The sequence below is a fragment of the Micropterus salmoides genome, unplaced genomic scaffold (genome assembly GCF_014851395.1).
Source record: "Micropterus salmoides isolate LMB-PRFRI ecotype aquatic unplaced genomic scaffold, ASM1485139v1 Ms_hic_scaffold_21, whole genome shotgun sequence".
Classification (NCBI taxonomy): domain Eukaryota; kingdom Metazoa; phylum Chordata; class Actinopteri; order Centrarchiformes; family Centrarchidae; genus Micropterus; species Micropterus salmoides.
In genome coordinates, this window is record NW_024041262.1 from 1,216,311 (window position 1) to 1,227,767 (window position 11,457).

The window sequence follows — 11,457 nt, forward strand, 5'->3', positions numbered from 1 at the left end:
CTGCACATCAAGGCACTATGTTGGCCAGTCAAAATATGTTACTAAAACTGTCCAGCATCTTCTCTGGATCTACAGTCTTCACTCCAAACACTTTAAAAATCTGCCTGAAGGTAATTTGCTTATTACTAGGGCTGAGCCCAAATAGTTGAAAATTCGATGCCTCGATGAGAGAGCTATTAAAGCTAAGGTGGAGAGTTTTTTACATGAGGTCTACTGTCATGGCAATTTACACTGCATCTCTGAACTGTCAAAAAGAAAGACAGCACATTACTACACATTATCAGTTGTTTATTTCCGGAGGAAGAATATTGACTGGGCTACACTTTCACATTTGTTAATTTCACTCATCAAGGTCCTCTTGTTTTTGAAATATACAAACATATGACAGAGAAGTTCTTTAATTAAAGCAACTTCCAACATTGTAAACTTACATATAATCTGCATTTATTGAATATGTTCAAACCTTGGTTTCAGGGCCATTTTCAGAGGGGACAGTGCTGGTTAATAGAAGTTGGGAGGCCTGCAAATTAAAATGCACATGAAGCACCAAAGCCTGTAGGTGCAATTAAATTTTTAATGTGTTTACAAGTTACTGCACCAGCACCAAATGTGGATGCTTCTGTTAATGAGGTTTGGGCTGGAGCTGTTAAGAGAAGTCCCAACTAGGCCTGAGATACAATGACATGTGTGAGCGTCTGTCTGCAGTGCATGTGTACTAATTGTAATGTTCCAGTTCAAATTACTGAGATTCCATTACATGACTAAAAGGCAAAGTCTTGCTGATGATAATTAATAACCAGATCTCTCTTCTTTGCAGTGAAGACTCAACAATGCTCAGTTCAGGTATCATGGACTGCCTTGAAAACAACTGGCGTCCTCTTGTATTCTCTGGCTCATATCCATTGCAGCTGGCAGTTTCTGAACTTGCACTGGCATTGAATAGGCTAGTAAGTGCTATGAGATGAATTTCAGTAGAGGCTGCTGCACGGTTCATGGAAGCTCTCAGCACAATGTAAAAGTTGAACAATAAAAACAGGCAAAGATTGTGTGTGTGTGTAGACACAACTTTGCTATTGAAGGAAACACAAATGAAATGTCACTGACGCTTTGAGATATTAAATTGGTGCAGGCTGGGCATGTTGAACCACGCAGGTCACTTCATCCAGCCGTAGATGTTTGTTAGGCTTGGTCCTTTCCTCTAGATCTCCACCACTGCAACAAAAGCAAGTAATGGAACAAAAATACATTTTAAAAGCTATTTGACAGAGTAGGGGATATTACATTCACAGTATTTAGGGGACAGCCAGATAACTGAAACACTTTTCAGATAAACTTAATTTAAAAGATAACATTACAGACAGAAACTATGTTTTTGTTATGATCAACAATTCACACGTGTGTTCTATCAATACCAGGTGCTATTTTACAAAAATGTGGAATGACTTGCTTGTGTCCTGACTGGTCAGGACGGAAGAAGCACAGCGGTATAGATTTAAATTATTTATGATATTATTGTTTTTCATATGTCTGACATTGTCCTTCTTAATATGTAATTGCAAACATTTATGCGCTTTATCTTAATAAAACGTTAATTACATTCTATTTTTAGAATGTAGGGCTTAACAATAAGTGCACATTTGTATTTTTTTCAGACCTATGTGGGTCAGCTTTAAATGTAGATTATCCTTAATTCCATATTGAGTGATTTGAAGTTAAATATAATTTATTATAAAAGACGAGGTCAATTGACCATTTCCCATTTCATCTACAGTGTGACTGCAGTAAAGGGACGAAAGAAGCAAGTGTTTGAATCCTGACTTCACTCGAAACTTCAACAAATCTGTCATCATCATGACAATGAAACAATAAACCATAAACACAAGTTGTCATTCAAAACAAGTTACCATTCGGGTGAATTTACTTTCCATGGTTGAAAACAGCTTCTTCATTATATCTCTGCAAAGTGTGACATATTCACTCGTGTTTTCGTGGTTCTGGTATGTACTGCATACTGTACATGCTCATGCAGTTTAGCATATTAGACTTGTATGGGCTCAGAGAAAACTGCTGTGTTCATTTGGTCTGACATTTCATTCGTCCCAGCTCTCCCATACAGAAAAAAAAAAACTATAGTTGGAAGAACCACTATGAAAATAACACTACAGAATAACAAAATGAGAGAAATGAAAACAGTTACACCCTCACATAGAAATATATATATCAAGCAGAAGGTCACACATAGCATAACTTTGTATATGCAGCTACACTGTAAGTTAAACATCTTAAATAGTCACATTTTTTGGACAGAAAAGGTCAAAAACATGGAATAGGGATATAATCTGATCAGAATCAGAAGTTTCAGTACAGAAAATCTGTGTGCTAGCATGTTTCAGTACACACAGTTTATGTATGTAAATTAGTGTTACATGTAATATTTCAAACATTTATGATGTATTAACGTCACATGTGCATGTTACCTTTAAAAACTTTGACATAAAAAGTTAAACGGTTCAAATTGTTAAATTAATTAAGATTAACTCTCTATAAAACAAAACACAATAACAACAGGTGATAGAGTGAAATTGAGTTTGTAACTCCCTTCTGAGGCACTGAAGGGGGTTTGCAGTAGAAGGTTCAGGGCCACCTCAGTGTTACGATTTGTAACTGGACTGGACTCAAATGCAGGACTCACAGCAGGTTGTAGTTGAATAAAAGTTTTGTTGCAAACCAGGGAGGTAATGGGTGAATGAATAGCAGGGCTGGAGATTCCAGGGAAGGCAAAAATGAAGATGGTGAAGTTGAAGGTAGCATATTAGAAGATAATAGAGGCAAGTGGAACTGGCAGGCTGGCAAGGAGCACACGGGAGGCTAACAGGCAGGTGGCAACTCACCAGAACTGACCAACAATCTAGCCAAGAGTGAATGGAAAGCCGGGGTTTATATACAGCAGGACGGTGGGATGATTGGTGGCAGGTGAGTAGGCTGAGCAGGTGATTGGTAGATAGCAAACAGGTGGGTGAAGCCAGGAGCAAGGAGAAGTGGCAGGAGGAAGCCATACACACACACACACACACATGCGCGCGCGCTCGCACACACACACAGACAGACAGACAGACAGACAGGAAAAACACAACACAAGGAGAGGGGCCAACACCACAAAACACTGGGAAACATTGACAGACTAACCCCAAAATGACAAGCAGTGGTCTCATGTCAAAAGTTGGAGGATCAACAAATATACAACCATTTTTTCCAGAAAAAAAAGTTGAGCTGTCTGGGACAATATTGCAAAAAAGTTAAAGTAAATTGACTTTGCTGTTTGGGGGAATGTCTGAACCACTGCGGTGCAAAACAAAGAATTCAAATTTTATTGAGTCCACTTTGTGTTTGAATGTGTGTGCATGAGAAAGCATCTCATACAGTACAAACACACACAGGTGAGAGTGTCAGCCAGAGCATCACTGACTTGCCAGCCATATGTGTGTTTGTGTAGTAGGTGCAAAAGGTTTGTGTGTCAGTGCAGAGCAGGGTTCAGAAAGTTGAAATTGCAACAGGGGATTACTGTGCCTGTGTGTTCAACAGAATGAGGGACTTAGCTGATACAGAGCTGTCATCTCCACCTGTATCATACATAAGAATACATATATACATTGGCAAAATATAGACTATATATATGTGTGTGTGTGTGTGTATGTATATGTGTATATATATACAGTATGTACACACACACACACACTAACACACACACACACACACACACACCTGCATAGACACACATGCACAACCCCCTGCTACGCTCCCTCACACACCTCTCTCCCCTTGTCCTCTTCATCCTAATTCCTGGTCTTCGTTCGTCTGCCGCACCTTTCACCCAGCACTCATTGCCTCTCTACACCTCCCACTGCTGCCTGTTCATTCCGCCTTTCATCTGTGCCTTGCCAGGTGAGCCTTTGAAGGTGTGTGGGGGGCGAGGAGGGGCAAGGAACCAGTTCAATCTGACGCAATTGATCCCGGAATCATTAACAGTAAGGTAATACCCCTGCTTCAGCTAACCCCTCAATGAGACTTTCCTGTATACTTTGTCAACAGAGTACAAAGAGAGATTTAAAGTGAAAGGCAGATGTATAGTGCATGGGGTCATGCATTGCTCAGGGTTGTTTCTTTAACTCTAAAGAAGACCCTCAGATGTAGTTTTTAGCAGGTCAAATGGAGTGTAAGCTCTATGCGCTTTGCCTGGGTAATCAATTTGATGGAGTAGGTACTCCTCAGGTCTGTGAAAGAACAAGGTAAAAGCACCTGTATGACAAAGGCGTAAAAGTCATAAAGGTGCTTTTACCTTGTATTGCCACCCATACACCTTTTCAGAAAAAACGACAAGTGAGACAGACAGAGAAAGAGGCGAGAAAATACAACAACGCAACAAACAATCTAAAAGAGTGATAGTGTTCCTGTCCTTTTAAAAAACAAGCATCAATTTTCAAAATGAAGTGGGTCACTGAATAAATCAGTCTCAGGTTAATAAAGTTGTCATGTGGTTGATTTTCTGAGGGAGAAAGAAGCTAGAAAGTAGAGAACAGCAGCAGAAATATGAGCCAGTCAGCGTTATCTCTTTATTTTATTGTTGCCACAGAGGTCATCGTGCACACAGCTCCAGCTTCATTTTTCCTACAACTTTTCCTATAGGGCCTTATTTTTGTCTCAGGATATTTTTCTGACTGTAAATCAAATACCGTAAGGCTTTGACACTAGTGTACATGAAGGAACTTACAAGAAGACTGTTGTGTAGACACAGAGCTTCCATAGCTAGAGGCAGGTATTTAGGTGCCACACAGATGCACACATTTTACAACCCATTGTAGCGCCGTACACCATTTACAGATGCAAGTCACAGCCGTTAGAGTTTTCACCACTTTGTTCCTCCAGTCCTTTGCAGTTTAATTGTTATTCCTTCCCCTCTCATTATTCCTTCGTCTTTTTTTCAGTCCCGCTCTCACCAATTAAAGTCAATCAGCTGTCCAATAGGAGCAGAGACTAAAAGAAGCTAATGTGATACACACGATATAACCATGCAATAGCACCAGAAAGGCTTAATTACAACAACACAAGAGTGTGTTTTTCTCTGGCAGAAAAGCTATGGCGCTGGAAAGGAGCACTTGTGCAGTGAGAGAGGAAAACGCATCGGTCACAATCCCTAACATCTGGATTCCACCGAGCATGGCTCTACAATGTCACATCTGCGACCCAGTTTTGTTCTGTCCTCTGCACGACTTCATACCCAGCAAGGAGTGTTTCAGAAGCAGAGCGTTTTGCCTTCCTGATTTTGTTGACTTGCTCAGATTTAGTTAGTTGTCATTTTTTCTTTTATTTTTTAGCTTCAATAATTGGGTAAAGTAGACTTCCATCAAAAAGAGACTAGCTGCATGTTCTCCTTGGAGGAACGTATCTGGTGGGATCACAAGCATTAATGGCTGTGATCCGCTCTGACAGCCCCATCGCAGCGGGAATGCAATGCAGTAGTGCCCAGTGTAATCCATCCACAAGGTTACTGTTTTGATATTATATACTGTATGTCGATATATTTATGAAGGATTCTATCAAAATCAGTAGAGGGACACTTGTTGAAAGAGCTGTTTGTGTCACTCTCTCTCTCTCTTTCTCTCTCTCTAGTTCTCAGCGCTGTTCTGAAACAACAGTCTTAGTCAATAGTTTGGGGTAGCTTCTGGGAGGGCACATCTAATATGGCTTCACACCAAAGATAATGTGAATGAGTTCATTCAAATATTGCTAGGTACATGTTGTTACCTACACCCTTGTACAGCACTATTCATGGTGCTGATATTGAATGTCCGTCACAACAATGAGACAGGAGAGACAGCAGGCGAGCAAACAAAGCAGAGCTCAGCAGAGTTTTTCTGAGTGCACTAAAACACAAAAACTTTCCCACAAACAGCACTGGTGTGCAAAACCACCAGCCACATGTTATTTTATTACTGTCCCCAAAATAAATACTTATTTATTATTATTATTTATGTGTGGTTTTACTGCTTGTCAGTGGTGGTCATCTATATGACCTGCTTTCCTTGTGAAACTAGTGCTTTTAGAATGAACAGACATGACTGATTCACTCAGGAATGAATCGGAATCTTCAGATACATGACTGGGTCACATGGTTTCAGTCAATATCAAGGTATTAATTATATTACTCCAAATGCATACAAAATGGCATAGAATAATCAAAGTGATGTTCGGTGCAGTGACATTGTTCCACTGCTTAAATCAGACTAAAACAAAAACATTCAATGAAGCGATCATATCATCATAATATCATTCCACTGAAAGTCACATGCCATTGGGCATAAATTTATCTACAGTGGGTACGGAAAGTATTCAGACCCCTTTAAATTTTTCACTCTTTGTTTCATTGCAGCCATTTTCCAAAAATCAAAAAAGTTCATTTTATTTCTCAGTAATGTACACTCAGCACCCCATCTTGACAGAAAAAAACAGAAATGTAGAAATTTTTGCAAATTTATTAAAAAAGAAAAACTGAAATATCACATGGTCATAAGTATTCAGACCCTTTGCTCAGTATTTAGTAGAAGCACCCTTTTGATCTAATACAGCCATGAGTCGTTTTGGGAAAGATGCAACAAGTTTTTCACATCTGGATTTGGGTATCCTCTGCCATTCCTCCTTGCAGATCCTCTCCAGTTCTGTCAGGTTGGATGGTAAACGTTGGTGGACAGCCATTTTCAGGTCTCTCCAGAGATGCTCAATTGGGTTTAAGTCAGGGCTCTGGCTGGGCCATTCAAGAACAGCCACGGAGTTGTTGTGAAGTCACTCCTTCGTTATTTTAGCGGTGTGCTTAGGGTCATTGTCTTGTTGGAAGGTAAACCTTTGGCCCAGTCTGAGGTCCAGAGCACTCTGGAAAAGGTTTTCGTCCAGGATATCCCTGTACTTGGCCGCATTAATCTTTCCCTCGATTGCAACCAGTCGTCCTGTCCCTGCAGCTGAAAAACACCCTCACAGCATGATGCTGCCACCACCATGCTTCACTGTTGAGACTGTATTGGACAGGTGATGAGCAGTGCCTGGTTTTCTCCACACATACCGCTTAGAATTAAGGCCAAAAAGTTCTATCTTGGTCTCATCAGACCAGAGGATCTTATTTATCACCATCTTGGAGTCCTTCAGGTGTTTTTTAGCAAACTCCATGCGGGCTTTCATGTGTCTTGCACTGAGGAGAGGCTTCCGTCGGGCCACTCTGCCATAAAGCCCCGACTGGTGGATTGCTGCAGTGATGGTTGACTTACTACAACTTTCTCCCATCTCCCGACTGCATCTCTGGAGCTCAGCCACAGTGACCTTTGGGTTCTTCTTTACCTCTCTCACCAAGGCTCTTCTCCCCCGATAGCTCAGTTTGGCCGGACGGCCAGCTCTAGGAAGGGTTCTGGTCGTCCCAAACGTCTTCCATTTGAGGATTATGGAGGCCACTGTGCTCTTAGGAACCTTAAGTGCAGCAGAAATTTTTTTGTAACCTTGGCCAGATCTGTGCCTTGCCACAATTCTGTCTCTGAGCTCTTCAGGCAGTTCTTTGACCTCATGATTCTCATTTGCTCTGACATGCACTGTGAGCTGTAAGGTCTTATATAGACAGGTGTGTGGCTTTCCTAATCAAGTCCAATCACTATAATCAAACACAGCTGGACTCAAATGAAGGTGTAGAACCATCTCAAGGATGATCAGAAGAAATAGACAGCACCTGAGTTAAATATGAGTGTCACGGCAAAGGGTCTGAATACTTATGACCATGTGATATTTCAGTTTTTCTTTTTTAATAAATTTGCAAAAATTTCTACATTTCTGTTTTTTTCTGTCAAGATGGGGTGCTGAGTGTACATTACTGAGAAATAAAATGAACTTTTTTGATTTTTGGAAAATGGCTGCAATGAAACAAAGAGTGAAAAATTTAAAGGGGTCTGAATACTTTCCGTACCCACTGTATATGTAACAGTCAGCTGCTTCAACAAAGCTTTCAAAACAATCATTTGTATTTATTTTATATCATTGCCTTTGATAAATCTTTAACTGGCTGACCACATTAATGATCAATCATGTGGCTGATGAAAATGAGCTCAAAAGTACAATCACTAAATATTTAAAAAAAAATAAATGTAAATGAAATGTAAATTCTGTTCTAATTACTGATAAAAGAGTATCAAATATGGTGATAACGACAAACACTTGTGAGTAAGAGCAAGAGTTGGCTTAATGATATCTGACACAAATTTTACTGTTCACCACTCATCACTGTAACAGAATCAGAATCACAATCAGCTTTATTTGCTAGGTATGTATACACAAACGAGGAATTTGACTCTGGATTGTACATTGCTCACGATGTGCTTACTTATACAATAATACAATAATAAAATAATAAACTCAGACACAGGCTACAGTATAGAGAACACATATATACACACTATAAACAAATGTAAATGCTCTGTACTTGTATAGCGCCTTTCTAGTCTTTTCGACCACTCAAAGTGCTTTTACACTACATCTGCATTCACCAGTCACACACATTCATACACTAAGTGCTCAAACAGAAACTAACATTCACACTCACTCATACACTGGCGGAATAGTCGCCAGGGGCAATTCGGGGTTCAGTATCTTGCCCAAGGACACTTCGACACGCAACCAGGGGGAGCCAGGGATCGAACCGCCGACCTTCTGATTAACGGCCAACCCGCCACAGCCGCCCCAAAAACATACAGACAGATTGAGACAATAGTACAAGGATGCAGGAGTAAATTATTATTACCATTATTATTATTATTATCGGCATTAGCTAATGTTAGCTTCACAGATTGAGAGGACAAACTGCATCATGTCAAATCTGCATGTCCCCATTCAGAGCTGTTACCATAATATGTGAGCTGAAAAAATGTAAATGCATAAAAGTCAATTCTCAGTTTTAATCACTACAACCTACTCAATCAGCTGTCAGTCAGCCACACTGAACAACCCCTTTTGCTGACATGTAACGGTCAAAACTTTTTAAACTTTATTAACTGTACTAAAGTATATGTAACAAGAATAAATCAGATGTGCTGCAAATATATAGTGTTTCAAAGATGGTGGGAGTACAAGTGAGGAAAGAGTTCATGGATTTTGGAGAAAGTGGTCACTGAATGCATGAAAAATTATTCCCAGTTTGGTCCACATTCACTTCAGTTTTGTGACCAGTTTTGACCAATTCATGTCAGCAATTGAAAAAAAACTGTAATGCGTGTGTATGAGAAACATGGTGAAATATTTTCTCATCAATCCAACACTATTAACCTGTAAAATACCAACAGAATATCATACAGCCAATATTGGCATGTACAGTATATTATACCTATTGTAAGACATTTGAATTCAGTTAGAAAAATCAGCACCAGCTCATGGCCAAAGCTTGTTTTTGCTGCATTTTCAAAACATGGGCGTGGCAGAAGTCACACATCTCTGCATATCTCTTTTTACATTGTAGTATTAGAATATTAATTACACAATCTGACATGCCTCAAAACTGATAGTGTACAGTTACACACCTATTGTTACTAAGATTTTATTAGACCTATCTCCCACAGTGTGACATGCAGTTAGTCTGCGAGATTGCTGTGACTGCACATTTTTTACTATAGAGGCCTCTGCAGGAGGTAGAGTGACATCTCAAGGAAACCATCTTGACTGAGCATCAAAAGTACAGACAGTATTAAAAGAGCACAGAAAGCAAATGTTAAGACAACAGACAACAGAAATTTTAGCTCTTGAGGTTTGAAAATTTTTTTCTTTCCAGCTGTAATTTCAATAGAAGTGCTGTATGAGTGAAGCATGTCACCCTGACTCACTGTATATTGACTTTTACAGAATGGAATGGAATGATATAAATGTATGCATAAACTAAAACATTCTTAATTAACTTAATGTAGAACAAGTCTGATTTCACATTCAGTACCGGCAAATTTGTAATTTAAAAGTACAGTAGGAGGGCATCCTGGAGGTCATTTGCAGTAAAGGTAAAATGTTGGCAGAACAACCCACTGTAGATAAACTGCTGTGCTTATCCTTCCAGCTAGTCTCTGTGCCTGTGGCCTCATTCTGTGGGCTACTGCGCTGCCTCGTCTCCTCACACAAAAGAGCAGCTTGCCAGGCACATAATCTTCTCAGATCCCCTTAAGAGCCTCGAGTTCTGGATCTCCAACCACTAACCACTTCTAACATCTGGACAGTTGTCATTAAATGATATACAATGAGTGGGGTTATTGTTGAATAGCACATTAGTATGTTCTGCACGCATTTTCAGTGATATTCATCTTTCTGGGAGCGAATGATGAAGAAGAGTGTAGAAGGTTATAAGGGAATAACTGGTGGGGGTGTTCAAATCTCTCCAAGAATCTCCCCCAAAAGCTACAGAATTTGTGCTGCTTTTTAAATACCCAGACTGATCACACTGTGGGAGCACTTGGCTCAGGGGCCAAACAGCAACCATGCACGAGTGCTCACGTACTGTTTCACAAAGCTCTCTCCCATTCTAAATTCCATTCTGGGAATCCTGCATCATCTCTACAATTGTCGGACCTCAGCTGGACTGCCATCGGTATAAGGCTAAAAGGGGGAGTGATGATGCTGTGGCATGCCCCCTTTACTCCCTCTACTTAGAATCAAGAATTACTTAGACTTTAAAAGAATTCATTTACTTCACTTCTGCTTTTAACACCATTCACCACCGCCACATGACCATGACTAAGCAAGTGACTTATATAAAAATCCACCCCTTAGTAGAGGGGGAGAGGGAAGAGAGACCAAAACCGTTTAATTTATTTTTTTAGTACCAAGCTTTACACATGGTTATTTCTACTGTAAAGTTGGACATTTTAACATGGAGGTTCATGGGGACTGACTCACTTTTGAAGCCAGCCTCAAGAGGCCATTTGATGAACTGCAGTTTTTGGCTTCATTTTTCAGCCCCAGAGGTCGCACCCTCAATCACCACATGCTTCAAATACTCTGAAGACACAGCCATAGTTGTAGTCCTTAATGACAATAACTCCATCTCCCATCCACAACCCCGCCTGCATCAATAATAATACTGAGATGGTGGAGTGCTTCTTGAGATGGTGGAGTGCAGATATCTTGGACTTACCCTGGACAATAAACTGAGCTTTGAACAACACACCACTAATATCCACAAATGCTGCCATCGAAGACTCCACAAACTCAAAGCACTTTATACATCTAACGTATAATCCAACCCATTTTCATCTATTGCTCCCGCTGTTTCTTCACAACAACATGTTAACCACCCATCTAGTCATAGGTCCAGATCCCTGGCCTGGAAACAGGGTCGCAAAACACACCGGTGACTGTCATGTGTATAGGTGCTGTTTGCATAGATATGTCTGTATT

The 11,457-nt window shown here is 40.2% G+C and overlaps 1 long non-coding RNA gene across 1 annotated transcript; it reads right to left on the reverse strand.

Moving 5' to 3' along the window:
• Positions 1 to 271: 271 nt before the first annotated feature.
• On the reverse strand, positions 272 to 2,874 carry LOC119916629. The gene is made up of 2 exons (XR_005447123.1): positions 2,693 to 2,874; positions 272 to 1,212 (listed from the first exon to the last, which is right to left on the reverse strand). It is a non-coding gene; the product is annotated as an uncharacterized LOC119916629 (long non-coding RNA).
• Positions 2,875 to 11,457: the final 8,583 nt, after the last annotated feature.